General features: G+C 47.3%; 1 non-coding gene across 1 annotated transcript; it reads right to left on the bottom strand.

Annotated features, from left to right (window-relative positions):
- Positions 1 to 7,879: 7,879 nt before the first annotated feature.
- TRNAR-UCU lies at positions 7,880 to 7,951 on the bottom strand. Its single transcript has one exon. It is a non-coding gene; the product is annotated as a tRNA-Arg (tRNA).
- Between the last annotated feature and the right edge of the window lie 16,177 nt (positions 7,952 to 24,128).

Here is a 24,128-nt window from a genome sequence, read left to right as displayed (position 1 = left end):
AGTTAGATCTCATATAATTTCCGAGATATTCCACATAAAAAAAATAGATTTTAGGTGGTACATATGCATGGACATATGGACGGTTGGCCCCCCCTTATCAAATTTTCTGGCCGAAAATCATTCAGGCTAATAGATATTCGTTAGATCCGGTAAGAACAAGTGGTTTTAACGTTAGATCTCACATCATTTCAGAGATATTCCACATACAAATACAGATATTGGGTGTGTACAAGGACTAATGAGGGGGGCTTGCCCCCCTTATCAATATTTTTGGCCAAAAATCATTCAGGCTAATAGATATTCGTTAGATCTGGTAAGATCAAGTGGTTTTAACGTTAGATCTCACATAATTTCCAAGATATTCCACATAGAAATAGGGATATTAGGTGGTACAGAAGGTACATCCATCTACAACTGTCTCTGGAGGGTCTCTGGAACCGTCTTTGGATGGTTCTCTAGCGAATGCCTGTAGTCTCTCCTCACACCTCTGTTCATCTTCCTGCCTCATGGTGATCTCTCCTCAGACCAACAAGCTTAAGTCTTTAGCTAGCCCCCCTTCTTACAAAGCAAAAGTAGTAGCTCTGCCCACTGTATAAATCAATGGTGCCATTTTGTGATGAGACTTCAAGTCCCGTGGTCCTCTGCTGACGCTTGATTGGCTCCCTCACCCTGCCAATAGGGACACAGAGAAGAGAGCATAGTGGGCGGGATGCCGGTGAATGAGCGCCGCTCATCACTCAAGGAAGAGGAGAGGGAGGGGGAGAAATCCCTCACAGGGACTGACAGTGAGTGCCTGTGTCAGTGTCTATTCAGTCCGACGGTTGCTGGCGGGAGGTGCAGGACCATGGGTGACAGAGCAGCCCCCGCTGCACACTCCCCCCACCAAAGAACCTTTGTTCCACCAAAGGAGGTAAAGAGTCTATGACGTGTTATATGCTTTTAATATACACACGGAAAAAAAAAAGTTTAGTGTGCACAGGAAACCAGACAATTTGCATCTGCATATAACCCTGGCAGAGGAACATCCCACCAATTACTATAGGAGGGGAGGTTGTCCTGCCTCGCTGTTTTCATCTTCAGCAAGGGGTACAGACTGAGATCTAGTCACTGGCTGGGATCTTTGAGAGGCCGTTGGTGTGGACTGTAAATCTGTCTGTGGTGGCACATGAACTGCTTCTGACAGAGGCAAAAGATGATTGCGATGCCAAGTCTTCAGCGGGCCTGTGCTTCCCTCTGGCCAGCTTTGATATACTGAGAATCCTGGCAGATGCTTGCAAATGACATAGGGCTGTGACTTCCAGCGGTCAGCCAACTTGTGCTTTTCATGGACACCCAGGTTTCTCAGCAGTACCTTGTCATCTGGCTGTAGGTCCTGCCCTCGTACCTTGAGGTCAAAGTCTACTGGCAGCCGGGCCCACCGTCCGAACATCACACTATAGGGAGAGTAACCTGTGGCTTAAAGGGGTTGTAAAGGTTCGTCTTTTATTTTCTAAATTGGTTCCTTTAAGCTTGTGCATTGTTGGTTCACTTACCTTTTCCTTCCATTTCCCTTCTAAATGTGTTTTCTCTTTGTTTGAATTTCTTACTTCCTGTTTCTCCTCAGTAAGCTTTCCACCATCATCCAAGCGGTGGAAAGTCATTTAGAACAGCTTACGGAACACCTTACTGTGGAGGAACAGGAAGTGAGAAATTCAGACAAAGAAAACAAAGAAAAAAAACATTTACAAGGGAAATGGATGGAAAAGGTAAGTGAACTAACAATGCACTGAGGCAAAGTCTTCCATTGGATAAATCTGAAGCAGGAGTGGCAATAGTCCTCAACTTCAGCCCGCATGCAGAGCCAGTAGAACCGGTCCCTCGCCAGGTTAAAAGTCCTCTTGGGCCTTAGGTGGCCATAGTTGTCGGGTAGGGCAGTTAATACTGTCTCCCTATGTTTTTCAGATCAGAATAGCTGCAATTTTTCGGTAGATCAACCCTTGGTGCACCAGAAACCGTTCCCACCCTCTGTGTAGCAGACAGGTTTCCTTTGGGGAGTCAGTGAGGAGCAAGTCAGGGCGTTGGCTCTCCAAGGCCTTCAATGCCAAGCTACAGGGACGGTCCTCCAACTGGTCTTTGACAGCTTCGAGCAGACCTTCATCTCTGACATTGCAATAACATCTGGGGACACCAGCGGCTCGCACTCCAACGTCTTCGGCCCTGGATCCTCCTCCAGCTTGATGTTCTGTTCCTTGACATAAGGCTCCTACCACTTCAGGTGTCAGATGGGCCTATTCTTCTGGAGGGTCTCTGGAACAATGGGGCCTTCTTGACAAAGCATCCGCGTCTTATTTAAGGCTGAAAATAAACCCTGATAGAGTAGCCAATCATTTGTGACCCGTGGTGTCCAACTTGGTGGTAGGATTGTTGTCGGTCTTAATCACAAACTTCCTCAGCTTATCCAGCACCGCCCACTTCAAGGCCATGAACTCAAGTTTGTGCATGGGGTAGTTCTTCTCGTTCTGACTCATGTAGGCAACAGGCCGTAGATGGCCATCATGCTCTTGACATAGAACCACCCCTAAACCATCTTGACTGGCGTCAACAGGGCCGTCTTTAATATGGTTTGGACCCTGGGCAAACATTTTTTTTGGGCTCCCCCCAATGTAATTTTGCTCTTCACCCCAACATAGGGTGAAAGTATTCTTTAGTAAGAGGATTGCTTTTGTTTTGCTTACTTTCCTATTTAGGCCTTTTTTTATGGAGGAGTAGCAATGTATTGCTTGCACCAGTAGCAGCAAGAGGGCAGGAAAGCTGACATTGTGCCCATCAAACGCACACAGTGTACGCATAGCAAGGGGCGGGGCCAGAGCATCAGTGGAGCTCAAGGCCCCGCCCACCCACGGCCCACTCCTCGATCAATAAAATACAGCACTAACACTGAGGCCCCGTACACACGACCGAGTTTCTCGGCAGAATTCAGCCAGAAACTCGGTCGGAGCTGGATTCTGCCGAGAAACTCGGTCGTGTGTACACTTTTCAGCAAGGAACCCGTCGAGGAACTCGTCGGGCCGTCGGACTCGTTGTTCAATGAGGAAAGTCGGCCCGCCGAGCTCCTCGGCGGCTTCCACACTGAACTCGCCGAGGAACTCGATGTGTTTGTCACGTCGAGTTCCTCGGTCGTGTGTACGGGGCCTGACTGTTAAACTGTGCGCGCTCCACCGCCGCCAATGAAAGTGACAGACTGTCTGGATGTGTGTGGGGATCAAGGCCGATTTGCAGGCAGCACGCGGGCTTAACGAACAGCTCTGCTTTGGGCCTCAAACAGTGAAAGGGCCCTGGGCAGCTTCCCCGTTTTGCCCTGTGGTAATGATGGACCTGGGCGTCAAAGTGTAGCTCGTATGGCTTGGTTGGCTCTGCATAGACCAGGACTGGAGCGGTTGTTAGGCTCCACTTCAGCTGCCTAAAACCTCTTCACACTTCGGAGTCCATTGTTACTGGACGGACTCTCTGGGTTTTCTGGATCCTCCAGTTGGTCTGACAGACTTCGCCAGATCAAGGTCAACATTTCAGCAAATCCCTTGACAAATCTTCTGCAATAAGAGCAGAATCCTAGAAATGACCTAAGCTCAGTCACGCTGGTAGGCGTATATCTATTTGTATGTGGAATATCTCTGAAATGATGTGAGATCTAACGTTAAAACCACTTGATCTTACCGGATCTAACGAATATCTATTAGCCTGAATGATTTTCGGCCAGAAAATTTGATATGGAGGGGGGGGGGGGGGGCCAACCCGTCCATATGTCATTACATACCATAGAGGGACATTAACCCTGTATCAGTGGCGGCTGGTGCTCAAAAATTTTGGGGGGGCGCAAACAGAAAAAAAAAATTCAGCCTCACTGTGCCATCAATTCGCACCACTGTGCCATGCCATCAAACGCAGCCACTGTGCCATGCCATCATCAATTCGCACCACTGTGCCATGCCATCATCAATTCGCACCACTGTGCCATGCCATCAAACGCAGCCACTGTGCCATGCCATCATCAATTCGCACCACTGTGCCATGCCATCAAACACAGCCACTGTGCCATCAATTATCACCACTGTGCCATGCCATCAAACACAGCCACTGTGCCATCAATTGTCATCACTGTGCCATGCCATCAAACGCAGCCACTGTGCCATGCCATCAAACGCAGCCACTGTGCCATCAATTCGCACCACTGTGCCATGCCATCAAACGCAGCCACTGTGCCATGCCATCAAACGCAGCCACTGTGCCATCAATTCGCACCACTGTGCCATGCCATCAAACGCAGCCACTGTGCCATGCCATCAATTCTCACCACTGTGCCATGCCATCAAACGCAGCCACTGTGCCATGCCATCATCAATTCGCACCACTGTGCCATGCCATCATCAATTCGCACCACTGTGCCATGCCATCAAACGCAGCCTCTGTGCCATCAATTGTCATCACTGTGCCATGCCATCAAACACAGCCACTGTGCCATGCCATCAAACGCAGCCACTGTGCCATCAATTCGCACCACTGTGCCATGCTATCAAACGCAGCCACTGTGTCATGCCATCATCAATTCGCACCACTGTGCCATGCCATCAAACCCAGCCACTGTGCCATGCCATCAAACGCAGCCACTGTGCCATCAATTGTCATCACTGTGCCATGCCATCAAATGCAGCCACTGTGCCATGCCATCAAACGCAGTCACTGTGCCATCAATTCGCACCACTGTGCCATGCCATCAAACGCAGCCACTGTGCCATGCCATCATCAATTCGCACCACTGTGCCATGCCATCAAACCCAGCCACTGTGCCATGCCATCAAACGCAGCCACTGTGCCATCAATTGTCATCACTGTGCCATGCCATCAAATGCAGCCACTGTGCCATGCCATCAAACGCAGTCACTGTGCCATCAATTCTCACCACTGTGCCATGCCATCAAACGCAGCCACTGTGCCATGCCATCATCAATTCGCACCACTGTGCCATGCCATCAAACGCAGCCACTGTGCCATGCCATCAAACGCAGCCACTGTGCCATCAATTGTCATCACTGTGCCATGCTATCATCAATTCGCATCACTGTGCCATGCCATCAAATGCAGCCACTGTGCCATGCCATCAAACGCAGCCACTGTGCCATCAATTGTCATCACTGTGCCATGCTATCATCAATTCGCACCACTGTGCCATGCCATCAAATGCAGCCACTGTGCCATGCCATCATCAATTCGCACCACTGTGCCATGCCATCATCAATTGGCACCCCTGTGCCATACCATCAAACGCAGCCACTGTGCCATGCCATCAAAGGCAGCCACTGTGCCATCAATTGTCATCACTGTGCCATGCCATCAAATGCAGCCACTGTGCCATGCCATCAAAAGCAGCCTCTATGCCATGCCATCAAACGCAGCCACTGTGCCATCAATTGTCATCACTGTGCCATGCCATCAAACGCAGCCACTGTGCCATGCCATTAAACGCAGCCACTGTGCCATGCCATCAAACGCAGCCACTGTGCAATGCCATCAAACGCAGCCACTGTGCCATCAATTGTCGCCACTGTGCCAATTAATTGTCGCCACAGTGCCCATTGATGTCACTGTGACTGTGCCCTTTAATTGTCGCCACTCTGCCCATTCATGCCGCTGTGCCAATTGTCCCCACTGTGCCCATTGTCGTCGCTGTGCCCATTGATGTTACTGTGCCCTTCATCGCCGCTGTGCCCTGTAAAATGCCCCTTCCCCCCCCCCCCCCCGGCACTTACCTTTACTGGAGTCAGCCATCCACGTCCCTCGATGTCTTCTCCCGCCCTCGATGACGCTTCAGCCAATCAGGTTACCGATAGCCAGAACCGGCCAACCTGATTGCCTGAGACGCCTGTCAGTCTTATCCAGGGAACGCACCGCCGGTACGTTCCCTGGATAAGCTTTTGGAAGGCTGAGGGCTGTACTCGGAAAGCCGCTGGCTCTGATAGGCACTTCCGCACAGCCAACCAGCTGCCGTTATTCAGGTGGTCGGCGCTCAAGTTCCGGCCATCTGAATAGACCAGCGGCAGCGGCGACAATAACATCGATTCATGCAATGACCTCTATGGACGAACCGCAGCTGCCCTGTATGGTATGATGGGGAGGTTGGAGTGTGACCACAGCTAGTAACTAAGGATGAGCTCCGGCGTGTTCGCATGGTACACGTGCAGAGCCCGCCAGGAAGTGTGCACGGCGCTGCGCTAATCACAGCCAGGGAGACATTTCCCGATCTCTGCACCGCTTCTAAACCGCCCCATGCCCATTGGAATCAATGGGCAGCGCTGCAACACGGCCAGTTTTTAACCTTTTCTTCAGCCGCTAGCGGGAGACAAAATTGCCCCGCTAGCGTCTGAAAAGCCCTGCTTAACCACTTAAGCCCCGGACCTTTAGGCAGCTAAATGCCCAGGCCAGGTTTTGCGATTCGGCACTGCGGCGCTTTAACTGACAATTGCGCGGTCGTGCGCCGTGGCTCCCAAACAAAATTGGCGTCCTTTTTCCCTAACAAATAGAGCTTTCTTTTGGTCGTATTTGATCACCTCTGCGGTTTTTATTTTTTGTACTTTAAACAAAAATAGAGCGACAATTTCGAAAAAGAAAATGCAATATGTTTTACTTGTTGCTACAATAAATATCCCCCAAAAATATATATAAAAAAAACATTTTTTCCCCTCAGTTTAGGCCGATACGTATTCTTCTACATATTTTTGGTAAAAAATATTGCAATTAGCGTTTATCGATTGGCTTGCGCAAAATTTATAGCGTTTACAAAATAGGGGATAGTTTTATTGCATTTTTATTCATTTTATTTTTTTTACTACTAATGGCGGCGATCAGTGATTTTTTTTTTCATGACTGCGACATTATGGCGGACACTTGGGACAATTTTGACACATTTTTGGGACCATTGTCATTTTCACAGCAAAAAATGCATTAAAAATGCATTGTTTACTGTGAAAATACCAGTTGCAGTTTGGGAGTTAACCACTAGGGGGGCGCTGAAGGGGTTAATTGTGACCTCATCTGTGTTTCTAACTGTAGGGGGGTGTGGCTGTCGGTGTGACGTCATTGATTGTGTTTCCCTATATCAGGGAACACACGATCGATGACGCCGCCACAGTGAAGAACGGGGAGGCTGTGTTTACACACAGCTCTCCTCGTTCTTCAGCGCGGGTCCCGCGGCCATGGAGCTTCGGACCGGGTCACGTGCACGCGCGACCCCACGGCTGGGCTTAAAGGGCCACGTACAGGTACGTGGATGTGCCGAGCCGTGCCATTCTGCCGACGTATATCGGCGTGAAGGGGTCCTTAAGTGGTTAACTTGTGTTAGTTGCCCCCTCCCCTCCTCTGCACCCACACAGCTTCATCATTAAGGCTACTTTCACACTGAGGCGTTGCACCGTAATTTTTTTGCGGCGCTATTCGGTTGCTAGTGGGGTGCTTTTAACCCCCGCTAGCAGCCAAAAAAGGGTTCAAACCGCCCGCTGTTCAGCGGTGCTGCCCATTGATTTCAATGGGCAGGGGTGCTTTAGGAACGGTGTATTACACCGCGCTCCTACAGCGCCTCAAAGATGTGGCTGGCAGGACTTTTTTGAGCGTCCTGCCAGCGCACTGCTCCAGTGTGAAAGCACTCGAGGCTTTCACATTGGAGTAAAAGAAGCGGCTCTTTCAGGGCGCTTTGCAGGCGCTATTTTTAGCGCTATAGCGCCTGCAAAGTGCCTCAGTGTGAAAGTAGCCGAAGTCATAGGAATCTGAATATTCTTTATTCCACCGCTAATCTACTCAGCACTGACCTTGTATAGCGCTTTTCTCTCTGAGGACTCCAAGTATTGGAGATGGCATTGGCCGGGAATCGAACCCGGGTCTTCTGCTTAGAAAGCAGCTGTGCTAACCACTGCACCACCAACGCAAAGGTAGCATGTCTTTAGTGTGGGAGGAAACCGGAGAACCCGGAGGAAACCCACGCAAGCACAGGGAGAACATGCAAACTCCATGCAGATAGTGTCCTGGTCAGGATTTGAACCAAGGACCCCAGTGCTGCAAGGCTCACCACTAAGCCTCTGTGCTGCCCATATACGGCCTCTGTTCTATAAGGCCTGCCCCCGCTGAGCGGGGTACATCAGTGATGTCCAATAGAGATGATGGAAAGAAAAAAAGAGTGAAAGAAGGAAGGGAAGAAAGAGAGAGAAAGTGAAGGAAAGAAAGAGAGTAGCATGTCTTTTATAGTGTGAAAGGAAACCGGAGAACCCAGAGGAAACCCACGCAAGCACAGGGAGAACATGCAAACTCCATGCAGATAGTGTCCTGGTCAGGATTTGAACCAAGGACCCCAGTGCTGCAAGGCTCACCACTAAGCCTCTGTGCTGCCCATATGCGGCCTCTGTTCTCTAAGGCCCGCCCCCGCTGAGCGGGGTACATCAGTTATGTCCACTCAAAATTCCTCCAGAAGAAATTAAAACTTATCCTAATCTACAATATATAACACTCCTATAATAAAACACCCCAAATAACAATAAAGAGGGGTACAGTGGTCCCCAAATTAGCAACACAATGGAGATAAATATTCTATTCACACTTAGGCCTCATTCACGGGGGGGTAATAATCCGTACCCCATGGGAGGGCCGTGTTTACCGGAACAGGGATGCACATGTGTTCCCAGCATCCCGTGTAGGCAGTCCCATTGCTGTCATCTGGGGTGCAGCGGCTGTTCCCAATGTGACATCTGTGTGGGTGCCAGTGCACGGCCCCCGAACGCACCTAAGGTGCGTCCGCGCAACTGAACCCACATGGATGTCCTTCTTGGGGTAATTGCAGCCCCCATACAGGGTACAGATTCATACACCCCGTGTGAGTGAGGCCTGGGACTTCTCCATGAAGGACCTCACTAGTGGGAAGAGTTCTCATTTCTCCAGCAAAGAAAGCTGGAAAGACTCCTCCCATACCGGCCTCCAACCTCCCCATAGCCGGTCCAACACACACCTTAAAAACATATCGGCCTCCAACAGGGCCGCTGATTTATTTTTTTAGGGGTCTGGAGGTCCCCAGGGGCCTGGAGGCCCACAGGGTCCCAGATGACAACTCCCCTTTTTTTTTTTATTTTTTTTTTTTATTAAAGGGCCATTTTTTTTTATTTTTTATTTAGAGGTCCGGGGGTCCCCAGGGGTCCGAAGGCCCCCAGGGCCCCGGATGGCAACCCCCCTTTTTTTATTTATTTTTTATAAAAAAATATATATTTTTTCTAATATATATTTTTTTTTATTAAAGGGACAATTTTTTTTTCTTAGGGGTACGGGGTTCCCCAGGGCCCGGGATGAAAATACCCCTTTTTTTTATAAAAAAATTAATACATTTTTATATATTTTTTTATTTCATATATGTGTATATATATATATATATATATATATATATATATATATATATAGATATATATTATTATTAAAGGTCCCCAGGGCCCCGGATGGCAATCCCCCTTTTCATTTTTTTTCTTTTTATTCCCCCCCCCCCCCCCCGTTTCTCTGCTCCAGGTGCCTACCAATGCCGCCAATCCCGTAACGTGCTGCAGAGACAGTTTCAAGGCGGGGCCAGGGGTGGAGCTAAAGGCGGGACCAGGGGTTGAGCTGAAGAGGGCCCCGTCAGGTAGGCTGTACAGGGGGCCCATGATTTCTATCAGCGGCCCTGGCCTCCAACCTCCCCATAGCCGGTCCAACACACACCTTAAAAACATATCGGCCTCCAACCTCTCCTTATAGCCATAGCCAATACATTGATCAAACATAATCAATCACCTGTAAAAAAGTGACTGAGATGTTGGTGGTAAACGGCCTGCTAGGCCCGGGGGGAACCGAACAGAGTCCTCCGAAAGCCGCCTCATATCCAAGAGTTGCCAAGAGTGGAAATGTAGACATTAAGCTTTAAGGTTAATCAAAAATATCACATTCTAAAGGGAAAGGTAGAAGAAGGGGGAGGGGGAGTATGGAAGAGGAAGAGAGGGAGGAAAGGAGGAGGGGAGGGAAAGGGGGGTTGGGGAAAAGGAAGGGGTGTGGGGGTTCCCCCCAACCCTCACTCCCCTTCTTTCCTCCAACCTCCCCTTTCCCACCCCCTCTCCTTTCCTCCCTCTCTTCCTCTTCCATGCTCCCCCTCCCCCTGGTTCTACCTTTCTCTTTAGAATGTATTTTTGATTAGCCTTAAAGCTACTGCAGAAGCTGCGGAAAGGTAAATGGAGGGCTGATGGGAGGACCCTCCGGTTACTGGAGTGGCAGCCGCCACCAGTGTAGGGACCTGTGTTGGTACAGCTGTACCTGGTCCCTGGGAGGGTCCCTCAGACTGCACTACAAAAACAAAATAACTACGCCTGCTATGAAAAGTAAAGATCCGGTTTAATGGCGGTCCTCCTTGGTTGCCTTGCGCTTCTTCACTAGCTGGAATAATTGCCATAGGTGAAGACGGGTCTGATTACTACGAGTTTCAACATTGGGATCAACAGCCAGTGTTGCCCTTTGTTGGCCAATGCCAGAATCCAATAGCATATTGATGTCATCGGTCACTGGTGACATAAGGGAACTCGGTAGTGGGAGGAGACCACCATTCTGTGGGATGTCGTTGCTGTGATCCCTAGGAGGTGCGACGCTGGGAATGGGAAAGGCCGTCTCCTTCATAGCTCTGTCCACATTTTTCCTACGCCATGTGACGCGGTAAAATGCAAAGTCAGTCTCCTCTGTGGCGCTCGCTGCATTTTCGCTTGTTGGTGGAATGATGACATCACGCGGTGGGGTGATGTCACTCTTTCGTGGGAAGATATTCCTGTGCCCGCCCACCGTTTTTGATTTGAGCTTCTCTATACGCTGGCTTAGCCTAGCACGAAGGGAAGCTCGAGGAGGTGTGGCTCTGGAAACGGGAACGTCAGTCTCTTCCATAGAGCTGTCCACATTTTTCCTACGATGTGCAACGCTGGGAATGGGAAAGACCATCTCCTCCATGGCACTCGCTGCATTTTTGCTTGGTGGTTGAATGATGACATCACTCGGAGGGGTGATGTCACTCTTTCGTGGGAAGATATTTCTGAGTATATAGATGTCATCGGTCACTGGTGACATAAGGGAACTCAGTAGTGAGTGGAGACCACCATTCTGTGCGATGTCGTTGCTGTGATCCCTAGGAAAAAAGTTTCTTGACTGACCGCCATTGCGTGTCTACATCTCTTCATTTGCCGGCGTAGCGGGGCACGTAGGTAATCCTGAGGAGGTGCGACGCCTTGAATGGGAAAGGCCGTCTCCTCCATGGCGCTCGCTGCATTTTCACTTGTTGGTGGAATGGTGTCATCACTTGCTGGTATAATGACGTCACTTGTTGGTGAAATGGTGTCATCACTTGCTGGTATAATGACGTCACTTGTTGGTGGAATGGTGTCATTACTTGCTGGTATAATGACGTCACTTGTTGGTGGAATGGTGTCATCACTTGCTGGTATAATGACGTCACTTGTTGGTGAAATGGTGTCATCACTTGCTGGTATAATGACGTCACTTGTTGGTGAAATGGTGTCATCACTTGCTGGTATAATGACGTCACTTGTTGGTGGAATGGTGTCATCACTTGCTGGTATAATGACGTCACTTGTTGGTGGAATGGTGTCATCACTTGCTGGTATAATGACGTCACTTGTTGGTGAAATGGTGTCATCACTTGCTGGTATAATGACGTCACTTGTTGGTGGAATGGTGTCATCACTTGCTGGTACAATGACGTCACTTGTTGGTGAAATGGTGTCATCACTTGCTGGTATAATGACGTCACTTGTTGGTGAAATGGTGTCATCACTTGCTGGTATAATGACGTCACTTGTTGGTGAAATGGTGTCATCACTTGCTGGTATAATGATGTCACTTGTTGGTGAAATGGTGTCATCACTTGCTGGTATAATGACGTCACTTGTTGGTGAAATGGTGTCATCACTTGCTGGTATAATGACGTCACTTGTTGGTGAAATGGTGTCATCACTTGCTGGTACAATGACGTCACTTGTTGGTGAAATGGTGTCATCACTTTCTGGTATAATGACGTCACTTGTTGGTGGAATGGTGTCATAATTTTCTGGTATAATGACATCACTTGTTGGTGAAATGGTGTCATCACTTGCTGGTATAATGACGTCACTTGTTGGTGAAATGGTGTCATCACTTTCTGGTATAATGACGTCACTTGTTGGTGAAATGGTGTCATCACTTTCTGGTATAATGACGTCACTTGTTGGTGAAATGGTGTCATCACTAGCTGGTATAATGACGTCACTTGTTGGTGGAATGGTGTCATAATTTTCTGGTATAATGACATCACTTGTTGGTGAAATGGTGTCATCACTTGCTGGTATAATGACGTCACTTGTTGGTGGAATGGTGTCATCACTTGCTGGTATAATGACGTCACTTGTTGGTGGAATGGTGTCATCATTTTCTGGTATAATGACATCACTTGTTGGTGAAATGGTGTCATCACTTGCTGGTATAATGACGTCACTTGTTGGTGGAATGGTGTCATCACTTGCTGGTAAGATGACGTCACTTGGGGAAATGGCGTCACTCGGTGGTGGGATGATGTTGCTACTTGTTGGTCGGCGCAGTCGGTAGAATGGCTTGAAACATATTAGGAGCAGCACCACCAGCATGGTGATAACCCCCAGAAAGCATTCTGACCGGTGCTCAGTAACAATATTAATAAGGACGGGTGGGACTGTGTTGTCTAGGGCCACCCACCCCTTGGACCAGACTGACAAGAGCCCAGTGACCACCCGCTGGTCCCAATCACCAGCATTTAAATAGAGGGGTAGAATTATGTTCTCAAAGACTGGCCCCCGTCTGTTCCAGATATCGATCAGTAAATAAATCAATCCAATTAGCTCCTGGAACATCATAAAACGTCCTAATATTCTGGCCAGGTGATATTGGCGCAGGATGTATTTCAGAATCAGAAACGTTATCAGGACTGCCAAGCTAAACCAGATTGGAGGATGGGTCAGGAATAAAAACCAGCTGATGGGTTCTAGAGGGTCATTTTCATTTCCTTCGACTGTTTCCTCCACTGGCTGCTCCGTCCTCTTCATGTTCTCCTCCTCCATGCGGGTCTCTGGGGTCCCTCTGATGACATTTGTGGGCCCCTCCTGCTCCATGCGTGTGTCTCTGGGTCCCTTCTGATGACGTCTCTGGGGACAGCCCATGGATACAGGATCCTAAAAATCAGCGGAATCTTCGCTGGCTGTTGTGGAGTTTCCACAATCAGCTCCTCTGGGGGCCCTCTGATGACATTTGTGGGCCCCTCCTGCTCCATGCGGGTCTCTGGGTCCCTTCTGATGACATCTCTGGGGACAGCCCATGGATACAGGATCCTAAAAATCAGCGGAATCTTTGCTGGCTGTTGTAGAGTTTCCACAATCAGCTCCTCTGGGGGCCCTCTGATGACATTTGTTGGCCCCTTCTCCTCCATTGGGATCTCTGGGGCCCCACTGATGACATCTCTGGGGACAGCCCATGGATAAAGAATTTTAAAAATCAGCGGAATCTTCGCTGGCTGCTGTGTTTGCACAATCCCCTCCTCTGGGGGCCCTCGGATGACATTTGTGGGCCCCTCCTGCTCCATGCGGGTCTCTGGGTCCCTTCTGATGACATCTCTGGGGACAGCCCATGGATACAGGATCCTAAAAATCAGCGGAATCTTCGCTGGCTGTTGTGGAGTTTCCACAATCAGCTCCTCTGGGGGCCCTCTGATGACATTTGTGGGCCCCTCCTGCTCCATGCGGGTCTCTGGGTCCCTTCTGATGACATCTCTGGGGACAGCCCATGGATACAGGATCCTAAAAATCAGCGGAATCTTTGCTGGCTGTTGTAGAGTTTCCACAATCAGCTCCTCTGGGGGCCCTCTGATGACATTTGTTGGCCCCTTCTCCTCCTCCATTGGGATCTCTGGGGCCCCACTGATGACATCTCTGGGGACAGTCCATGGATAAAGAATTTTAAAAATCAGCGGAATCTTCGCTGGCTGCTGTGTTTGCACAATCCCCTCCTCTGGGGGCCCTCGGATGACATTTGAGGGCCCCTCCTGATCCATGTGGACCTCTGGGGATTGGAAGATGGTATTTCTCTGTACTCCCAAAGAGAGCAACAGTGAAACAATCATAACAAGGATTTGGTTCCTCATTTTTGCTTGTAGAAAATAACTGGCAGGAAATGCCAAGTACTAGTAATAGATGATTAGACAATTAATGCCAATCAATCAATCGACTCTGAATTCCAATCACTGGAGATAATGTGATGAAATACAAATCAATCAGTCAGGAGCTCTGCAAGAGAGATGCTTCTGCTGTGAAGACCTATTGTCAACTGACAGCTCCTCCCCCTGCAGGCTATTTATTTGCTGCAGCAGCTGTGACATCACAAAGTTCTATTTTCACAATGCAGGTCACCATGGTAACAGAATGTTTTGTTTTCTCTCTGTGTGCAGCTATTTTTACACTGCAGGTCACATGACCAGCACTGAGAAAATTGTGTCTGTGTCTGTAAACAATCATTGGTCTCCCTTGCAGCCGATCAATTCGATCAATTCCTTTTATTATTAGATATTATTTTATGTCATTAAATTCCTTATCGTTATTCAGAGATAATCCCGTATTTTATATTAGTGTAATATTATAAAATGTAATAATTCTGTATGTTTGATTTGTTTTATTATAATTTATTATGAATGATGTTATTATTATTGTAAATATGAATACACTAATAATATTAGTAATAATAAGAAGAATATTACCAATAAAAAAGGATTATTAATAAATAATGATTTATAATAATTGTAGCATAAAAAAAAGCACATATTGATGACAATATTAAAAATAATAATAAAAAAAAAAGAAACAATAATATCATTGTAATTATTAACTAATAATGGTAAAATTAATTACGGTGATTAAAAAAAAAATTCAATATTTGTTTTTCTTTATTACCTTTTTTTTTTTTGCACACAGTATTTAATACAGCGTTACCATAGTAACACCATACTACTCTCAGTAGGTGATCCGGATTTTTTTTTTTTTTTTAAAACCTTATGATTATCTAATAAAATTAACAAAATATAATAAATAAAATAAAAATATATATATTTCCCAGATTGATTGTTTACTAGATGCAGATGTTATAGGTCTGACGTTTTCTTTGTCTATATACAACGTGGATGTAATGACTTGTAAATATATATATATTTATGTTATATTTTGTTATTTTTATTAGATAATCATAAGGTGTAAATTAAAAATAAAAAGATCCTGATCATCTCCACAGAGTAGTATGGTGTTACTATGGTTACTATTATTATTATTATTATACAGGATTTATATAGCGCCAACAGTTTACGCAGCGCTTTACAACATCAGGGAAGACATTATAGTTACAATACAATTTAATACAGGAATGATCAGAGGGCCCTGCTCGTTAGAGCTCACAATCTAGAAGGGAGGGTGAAGTGGATCAGAGGGTAGTAGATGTGGGGGGTGATCAGGTGGGCAAAGTTAAAATACAGTTGTTAGGTGTGGGTAGGATAGGCTTCTCTGAAGAGGAGGGTTTTCAGGGATCCTCGAAAAGCTAAAAGAGAAGGAGATAGACGGATAGTTTGGGGTAAGGAGTTCCATAGGCTTGGAGAGGCTCTGGAAAAGTCCTGTAGACGAGCATGGGAGGAGGTGATGAGAGAGCTAGAGAGCAGGAGGTCTTGAGAAGAACGAAGAGAGCGATTAGGTTGGTATTTGGAGACTAGGTCAGTGATGTAGCAGGGGGCAGAATTGTGGATGGCTTTGAAGGTCATAGTTAGTATTTTGAATTTAATTCGTTGGGCAAGCGGAAGCCAGTGGAGGGATTGACATAGAGGAGTAGCAGAGACAGAGCGGTTGGTAAGGTGGATAAGTCTGGCTGCAGCATTCATGATGGATTGAAGGGGGGTTAGAGTATGCAGCGGTAAGCCAATGAGAAGGGAATTGCAGTAATCGAGGCGAGAGATGACCAGGGAGTGAATTAAGAGCTTTGTGGCGTCATTGGTTAGAAAGGGGCGTATTTTGGAGATGTTGCGAAGGCTGAGGCGGCAAGATTTGGACAGTGATTGAACATGAGGCTTAAAGGACAGTTCAGAGTCCAGGACTACTCCTAGGACCTTGACATGTGGGGATGGGCTGATAGTTGTGCCATCAATTTTGACAGAAAGATCAGGGGAAGAGGCACGTGGGGGAGGAAAAATGATAAGTTCGGTTTTGGATAGGTTGAGTTTGAGGAAGTGACGTGACATCCAAAGTGATATATCTGATAGTAAATTAGTGATACGTGAGGAAAATGAAGGAGTGAGTTGAGGGGCAGAGAAATAGATTTGAGTGTCATCAGCGTAAAGATGGTATTGGAAGCCGTGGGAGGCTATCAGCTGACCCAGGGAGGAGGTGTAGATTGAAAATAGGAGGGGTCCAAGAACAGAACCTTGGGGGACCCCAACAGAGAATGGTAGAGGAGAGGAGGAAGTAGAGTTGTAAGTAACGCTGAAGGTGCGGTTGGATAAGTAGGTAGAGAACCAGCGAAGAGTAAAGTCACAGAGACCAAAGGTGTGGAGTTTTTTGAGGAGGAGTGGGTGGTCAACCGTGTCGAAGGCGGCAGAGAGGTCCAGGAGTAGGAGCACAGAATAGTGTCCCTTAGTTTTGGCCGTTAGTATGTCGTTTGTTAGTTTTAGGAGAGCAGTTTCTGTGGAATGTTGAGGACGAAATCCAGACTGAAGGGGATCAAGAAGGTTATTGTCAGCAAGGTGTATGCTCAGTTGGTTGTAGACTAGACGTTCAAGGAGTTTGGATAAAAAGGGGAGCAAGGAGATGGGGCGTAGGTTGTCTAGATTGGATGGGTCCAGTGAGGGCTTTTTAAGTATGGGGCTGACTAGTGCATGTTTCAAAGAGTTAGGGAAGATGCCAGAAGAGAGGGAGAGATTGAAGATGTGGGTAAGAGAGTGTAGAATAGAGCAAGAGGGTGAACGTAGCATTTGTGAGGGAACAGGATCTAGAGCGCAGGTGGTAAGATGGACATTAGTTAGTAATTTAGCGACCTCCTCTGTAGTGGTGGGGTTGAACGAGGGAAGTAGTGACTGTACCTGTGTGCATGAGGTGTGAGGTGTGGAGGATGTCTGAACAGTAGAGATCTCCTTGCGAATTGTATCAATCTTCTGTTTGAAGTGATTGGCAATCTCCTGGGCGTTGATTGAGTTAGTGGGTGGAGGCAATGGAGGACGAAGGAGGGAGTTGAAGGTAGAGAAGAGTTGACGGGGACGGGATGATAAGTTTTTAATGAGGGTGATGAAGTAGGTCTGTTTGGCAGCAAGGAGGCTGGAATTGTATTTTTGGAGGGCAGATTTATACTGGATGAAGTCTTCCTGTGACTTAGTCTTGCGCCACTGGCGCTCGAGAGCACGGTTGTGTTTTTTCAGACTTCTAGTATCATCAGTTTGCCAGGGTTGAAGGGGGCGGGGCCTTATTCTGCGTGTGGTGAGGGGGGCCAGTCTGTCCAGTGATGCTAGAAGTGAAGTGTTGTAGACAGAAGTAGCTAGGTCAGTGCAGGACAGGGGTGCAATTTTGTCATAGAGGTGGTCAGTTGCAGAGTGTAGAAGAGAAGGGTTGATATGCTGAAGGTTTCTACGAGTGACTGTTAGGTATTTGGAGGGAGAGGAGACGGAGGAGAGGGAGAGCGTGAAATTAATAAGGTGGTGATCAGAGAGGGGGTAAGGATCGATGGAGAGGTTGCATGGAGTGCATAGGTGGGAAAAGACAAGGTCAAGGGTATTGCCTTCAGAGTGAGTAGGAGCATGTATCCATTGCTTCAGGTCAAAAGAGGAGGTTAGACTGAGAAGTTTGGAAGTTGCAGGAGTGTTAGCATTTGTAGGAATGTTGAAGTCGCCAAGAATGATTGTGGGGATTTCAGAAGAGAGAAAGTAGGGTAGCCAGGCAGAGAAGTCATCAAGAAAGGAGGATACTGGACCGGGGGGTTACAGTATGCAAAGGAAAGAAAATAAATGAACAAAAAAAATTGACTTTTAATTTTTCTTTTTGTTTACATCCTGTCACCAGTTATAGGATGACTCCGCACCAGTTATAGGATGACTCCGCACCAGTTATAGGATGACGCCGTACCAGTTATAGGATGACTCCGCACCAGTTATAGGATGACGCCGCACCAGTTATAGGATGACACCGTTCCAGTTATAGGATGACTCCGTACCAGTTATAGGATGACTCCGTACCAGTTATAGGATGACGCCGCACCAGTTATAGGATGACTCCGCACCAGTTATAGGATGACGCCTCACCAGTTATAGGATGACGCCGCACCAGTTATAGGATGACTCCGCACCAGTTATAGGATGACGCCGTACCAGTTATAGGATGACTCCGCACCAGTTATAGGATGACGCCGCACCAGTTATAGGATGACACTGCACCAGTTATAGGATGACGCCGCACCAGTTATAGGATGACGCCGCACCAGTTATAGGATGACACCGTTCCAGTTATAGGATGACTCCGTACCAGTTATAGGATGACTCCGTACCAGTTATAGGATGACGCCGCACCAGTTATAGGATGACTCCGCACCAGTTATAGGATGACGCCTCACCAGTTATAGGATGACGCCGCACCAGTTATAGGATGACTCCGCACCAGTTATAGGATGAGGCCGTACCAGTTATAGGATGACTCCGCACCAGTTATAGGATGACGCCGCACCAGTTATAGGATGACACCGCACCAGTTATAGGATGACGCCGCACCAGTTATAGGATGACGCCGCACCAGTTATAGGATGACACCGTTCCAGTTATAGGATGACTCCGTACCAGTTATAGGATGACTCCGTACCAGTTATAGGATGACGCCGCACCAGTTATAGGATGACGCCGCACCAGTTATAGGATGACGCCTCACCAGTTATAGGATGACGCCGCACCAGTTATAGGATGACTGCGCACCAGTTATAGGATGACGCAGTACCAGTTATAGGATGACTGCGCACCAGTTATAGGATGACTCTGTACCAGTTATAGGATGACTCCGTACCAGTTATAGGATGACTCCGCACCAGTTATAGGATGACGCCTCACCAGTTATAGGATGACGCCGCACCAGTTATAGGATGACTGCGCACCAGTTATAGGATGACGCAGTACCAGTTATAGGATGACTGCGCACCAGTTATAGGATGACTGCGCACCAGTTATAGGATGACTCCGCACCAGTTATAGGATGACTCCGCACCAGTTATAGGATGACTCTGTACCAGTTATAGGATGACTCCACACCAGTTATAGGATGACTCTGCACCAGTTATAGGATGACGCCGCACCAGTTATAGGATGACTGCACACCAGTTCTAGGATGACTCCGCACCAGTTATAGGATGACGCCGCACCAGTTATAGGATGACGCCGCACCAGTTATAGGATGACTCCGCACCAGTTATAGGATGACGCCGCACCAGTTATAGGATGACTCCGCACCAGTTATAGGATGACGCCGTACCAGTTATAGGATGACGCCGCACCAGTTATAGGATGACTGCACACCAGTTATAGGATGACTGCACACCAGTTATAGGATGACTGCACACCAGTTATAGGATGACTCCGCACCAGTTATAGGATGACGCCGCACCAGTTATAGGATGACGCCGCACCAGTTATAGGATGACGCCGCACCAGTTATAGGATGATTCCTCACCAGTTATAGGATGACTGCGCACCAGTTATAGGATGACGCCGCACCAGTTATAGGATGACGCCGCACCAGTTATAGGATGACGCCGCACCAGTTATAGGATGACGCCTCACCAGTTATAGGATGACGCCGCACCAGTTATAGGATGACTCCTCACCAGTTATAGGATGACTGCGCACCAGTTATAGGATGACGCCGCACCAGTTATAGGATGACTGCGCACCAGTTATAGGATGACTCCGCACCAGTTATAGGATGACTCCGCACCAGTTATAGGATGACTCTGTACCAGTTATAGGATGACTCCACACCAGTTATAGGATGACTCTGCACCAGTTATAGGATGACGCCGCACCAGTTATAGGATGACTGCACACCAGTTCTAGGATGACTCCGCACCAGTTATAGGATGACGCCGCACCAGTTATAGGATGACGCCGCACCAGTTATAGGATGACTCCGCACCAGTTATAGGATGACGCCGCACCAGTTATAGGATGACGCCGCACCAGTTATAGGATGACGCCGCACCAGTTATAGGATGACGCCGCACCAGTTATAGGATGACTCCGCACCAGTTATAGGATGAGGCCGTACCAGTTATAGGATGACTCCGTACCAGTTATAGGATGACTCCACACCAGTTATAGGATGACGCCTCACCAGTTATAGGATGACTCCGCACCAGTTATAGGATGACTCCACACCAGTTATAGGATGACTCCGTACCAGTTATAGGATGACTCCACACCAGTTATAGGATGACGCCTCACCAGTTATAGGATGACTCCGCACCAGTTATAGGATGACTCCACACCAGTTATAGGATGACTCCGTACCAGTTATAGGATGACTCCGCACCAGTTATAGGATGACTCCGTACCAGTTATAGGATGACGCCACACCAGTTATAGGATGACTCTGTACCAGTTATAGGATGACTCCGCACCAGTTATAGGATGACTCCGTACCAGTTATAGGATGACGCCGTACCAGTTATAGGATGACTCCGTACCAGTTATAGGATGACTCCGCACCAGTTATAGGATGACTCCGTACCAGTTATAGGATGACGCCGTACCAGTTATAGGATGACTCTGTACCAGTTATAGGATGACTCCGCACCAGTTATAGGGTGACACCGTACCAGTTATAGGATGACGCCCCACCAGTTATAGGATGACGCCCCACCAGTTATAGGGTGACACTGTACTGATGACAGCATGTAAAAAAATAAATGTAACTTTTTTTTTGCATACTGTAACCAGCGTAATACACGTTTACCATAGCAACACTGCAGTACTCTGAGGAGGTGATCCGGATTTTTATAAATTTTTCGAAAAGAAAACAACAACGCCTCTTACTAATTACCTCGGACTGTCTACCTTCTAAAGAGGGGTCATTGGGGGTATTTGTACCGTGCTGTGCGTTTGGGAATTTGTTTTTTCTTTTATTGTTTTATTGGCTGACGGCTTCATCCATAATTCTGGTAAACCACTTGCAAAGTGCAACACTCTATATTACCAAAAGTATTGAGACACCTGAATTTACATGCACATCAACTTGCGTTTAGATACATTTTGGTGTATTTTTCTGATCATCTCCTGTATCATGTCTGCAGTCTCTGATCATCTCCTGTATCATGTCTGCAGTCTCTGATCATCTCCTGTATCATGTCTGCAGTCTCTGATCATCTCCTGTACTATGTCTGCAGTCTCTGACCATCTCCTGTATTATGTCTGCAGTCTCTGATCATCTCCTGTACTATGTCTGCAGTCTCTGATCATCTCCTGTACTATGTCTGCAGTCTCTGATCATCTCCTGTATCATGTCTGCAGTCTCTGATCATCTCCTGTATCATGTCTGCAGTCTTTGACCATCTCCTGTACTATGTCTGCAGTCTCTGATCATCTCCTGTACTTTGTCTGCAGTCTCTGATCATCTCCTGTACTTTGTCCGCAGTCTCTGATCATCTCCTGTACTATGTCCGCAGTCTCTGATCATCTCCTGTACTATGTCTGCAGTCTCTGATCATCTCCTGTATCATGTCTGCAGTCTCTGATCATCTCCTGTATTATGTCTGCAGTCTCTGATCATCTCCTGTATTATGTCTGCAGTCTCTGATCATCTCCTGTATTATGTCTGCAGTCTCTGATCATCTCCTGTATTATGTCTGCAGTCTCTGATCATCTCTTGTATCATGTCTGCAGTCTCTGATCATCTCCTGTACTATGTCTGCAGTCTCTGATCATCTCCTGTACTATGTCTGCAGTCTCTGATCATCTCCTGTATCATGTCTGCAGTCTCTGATCATCTCCTGTATTATGTCTGCAGTCTCTGATCATCTCCTGTATTATGTCTGCAGTCTCTGATCATCGCCTGTATTATGTCTGCAGTCTCTGATCATCTCCTGTATTATGTCTGCAGTCTCTGATCATCTCCTGTACTATGTCTGCAGTCTCTGATCATCACCTGTATCATGTCTGCAGTCTCTGACCATCTCCTGTACTATGTCTGCAGTCTCTTATCATCTCCTGTACTTTGTCTGCAGTCTCTGATCATCTCCTGTACTATGTCCGCAGTCTCTGATCATCTCGTGTACTATGTCTGCAGTCTCTGATCATCTCCTGTACTATGTCTGCAGTCTCTGATCATCTCCTGTACTATGTCTGCAGTCTCTGATCATCTCCTGTACTATGTCTGCAGTCTCTGATCATCTCCTGTACTACAGTTGTGTTCAAAATTATTCAACCCCCCAATGCTGTAAAGGGTTTTAGGGAATTTAGTGTACATTTGTAATGGTATTCAGAATGAAATCCTACAAGGACTTCTTAAAGAACCATATGCAACTAAAATGACATCAATTGGTTTTGTAATACAGTAGTAAATGTTTATTTTGTGAATTCTTCATTTACACAATTATTCAACCCCTTAAAGACTACCACTCTGAAGAACAGAGGTTCATTGAAGTGTTTTCAATCAGGTATTGAAAACACCTGTGGATGTCAGGGAGCAGCAATAAAGCCTAATAAGCACCAATCAGGCAGCTTTAAAATGACTTTGATACTCAGCTCCTTCTAGACATTTACTGGTGTGGTTACAAACATGGTGAAGTCAAGAGAATGGTCCAGGAAGACAAGAGAAGAGGTGATTACTCTTCACAGGAAGGGCAATGGCTATAAGAAGATTGTAAAGATGTTAAACATACCAAGAGACACCATAGGAAGCATCATTCGCAAATTCAAGGCAAAGGGCACTGTTGAAACGCTACCTGGTCATGGCAGAAAGAAGATGCTGACTTCGACTGCTGTGCGCTACCTGAAGCGTAGAGTGGAGAAAAGTCCCCGTGTGACGGCGCACACTGCGTAATAAAGGCCTCCATGCCAGAACTCCCAGGCGCACCCCCTTGCTGTCTCCAAAGAATAAGAAGAGTCGACTGCAGTATGCCAAAAATCATGTGGACAAACCACAGAAGTTTTGGGATTGTGTTCTGTGGACTGATGAAACAAAATTAGAAGTGTTTGGGCCCATGGATCAACGCTATGTTTGGAGGAGGAAGAACAAGGCCTATGATGAAAAGAACACCTTGCCTACTGTGAAGCATGGCGGGTAGTGTACGCATAGCAAGGGGCGGGGCCAGAGCATCAGTGGAGCTCAAGGCCCCGCCCACCCATGGCCCACTCCTCGATCAATAATATACAGCACTAACACTGACTGTTAAACTGTGCACGCTCCACCGCCGCCAATGAAAGTGACAGACTGTCTGGATGTGTGTGGGGATCAAGGCCGATTTGCAGGCAGCACGCGGGCTTAACGAACAGCTCTGCTTTGGGCCTCAAACAGTGAAAGGGCCCTGGGCAGCTTCCCCGTTTGCCCTGTGGTAATGATGGACCTGGGCGTCAAAGTGTAGCTCGTATGGCTTGGTTGGCTCTGCATAGACCAGGACTGGAGCGGTTGTTAGGCTCCACTTCAGCTGCCTAAAACCTCTTCACACTTCGGAGTCCATTGTTACTGGACGGACTCTCTGGGTTTTCTGGATCCTCCAGTTGGTCTGACAGACTTCGCCAGATCAAGGTCAACATTTCAGCAAATCCCTTGACAAATCTTCTGCAATAAGAGCAGAATCCTAGAAATGACCTAAGCTCAGTCACGCTGGTAGGCGTATATCTATTTGTATGTGGAATATCTCTGAAATGATGTGAGATCTAACGTTAAAACCACTTGATCTTACCGGATCTAACGAAGATCTATTAGCCGGAATGATTTTTGGCCCAAAAAATTGATAAGGGGGGGGCCAGCCCCCCCTCATTAATCACTTAA

Source organism: Rana temporaria, chromosome 12 (assembly GCF_905171775.1).
Source record: "Rana temporaria chromosome 12, aRanTem1.1, whole genome shotgun sequence".
Taxonomy (NCBI): domain Eukaryota; kingdom Metazoa; phylum Chordata; class Amphibia; order Anura; family Ranidae; genus Rana; species Rana temporaria.
Note: the sequence above shows the minus strand (reverse complement) of the source record. Positions and strands in the feature narration are given on the sequence as shown.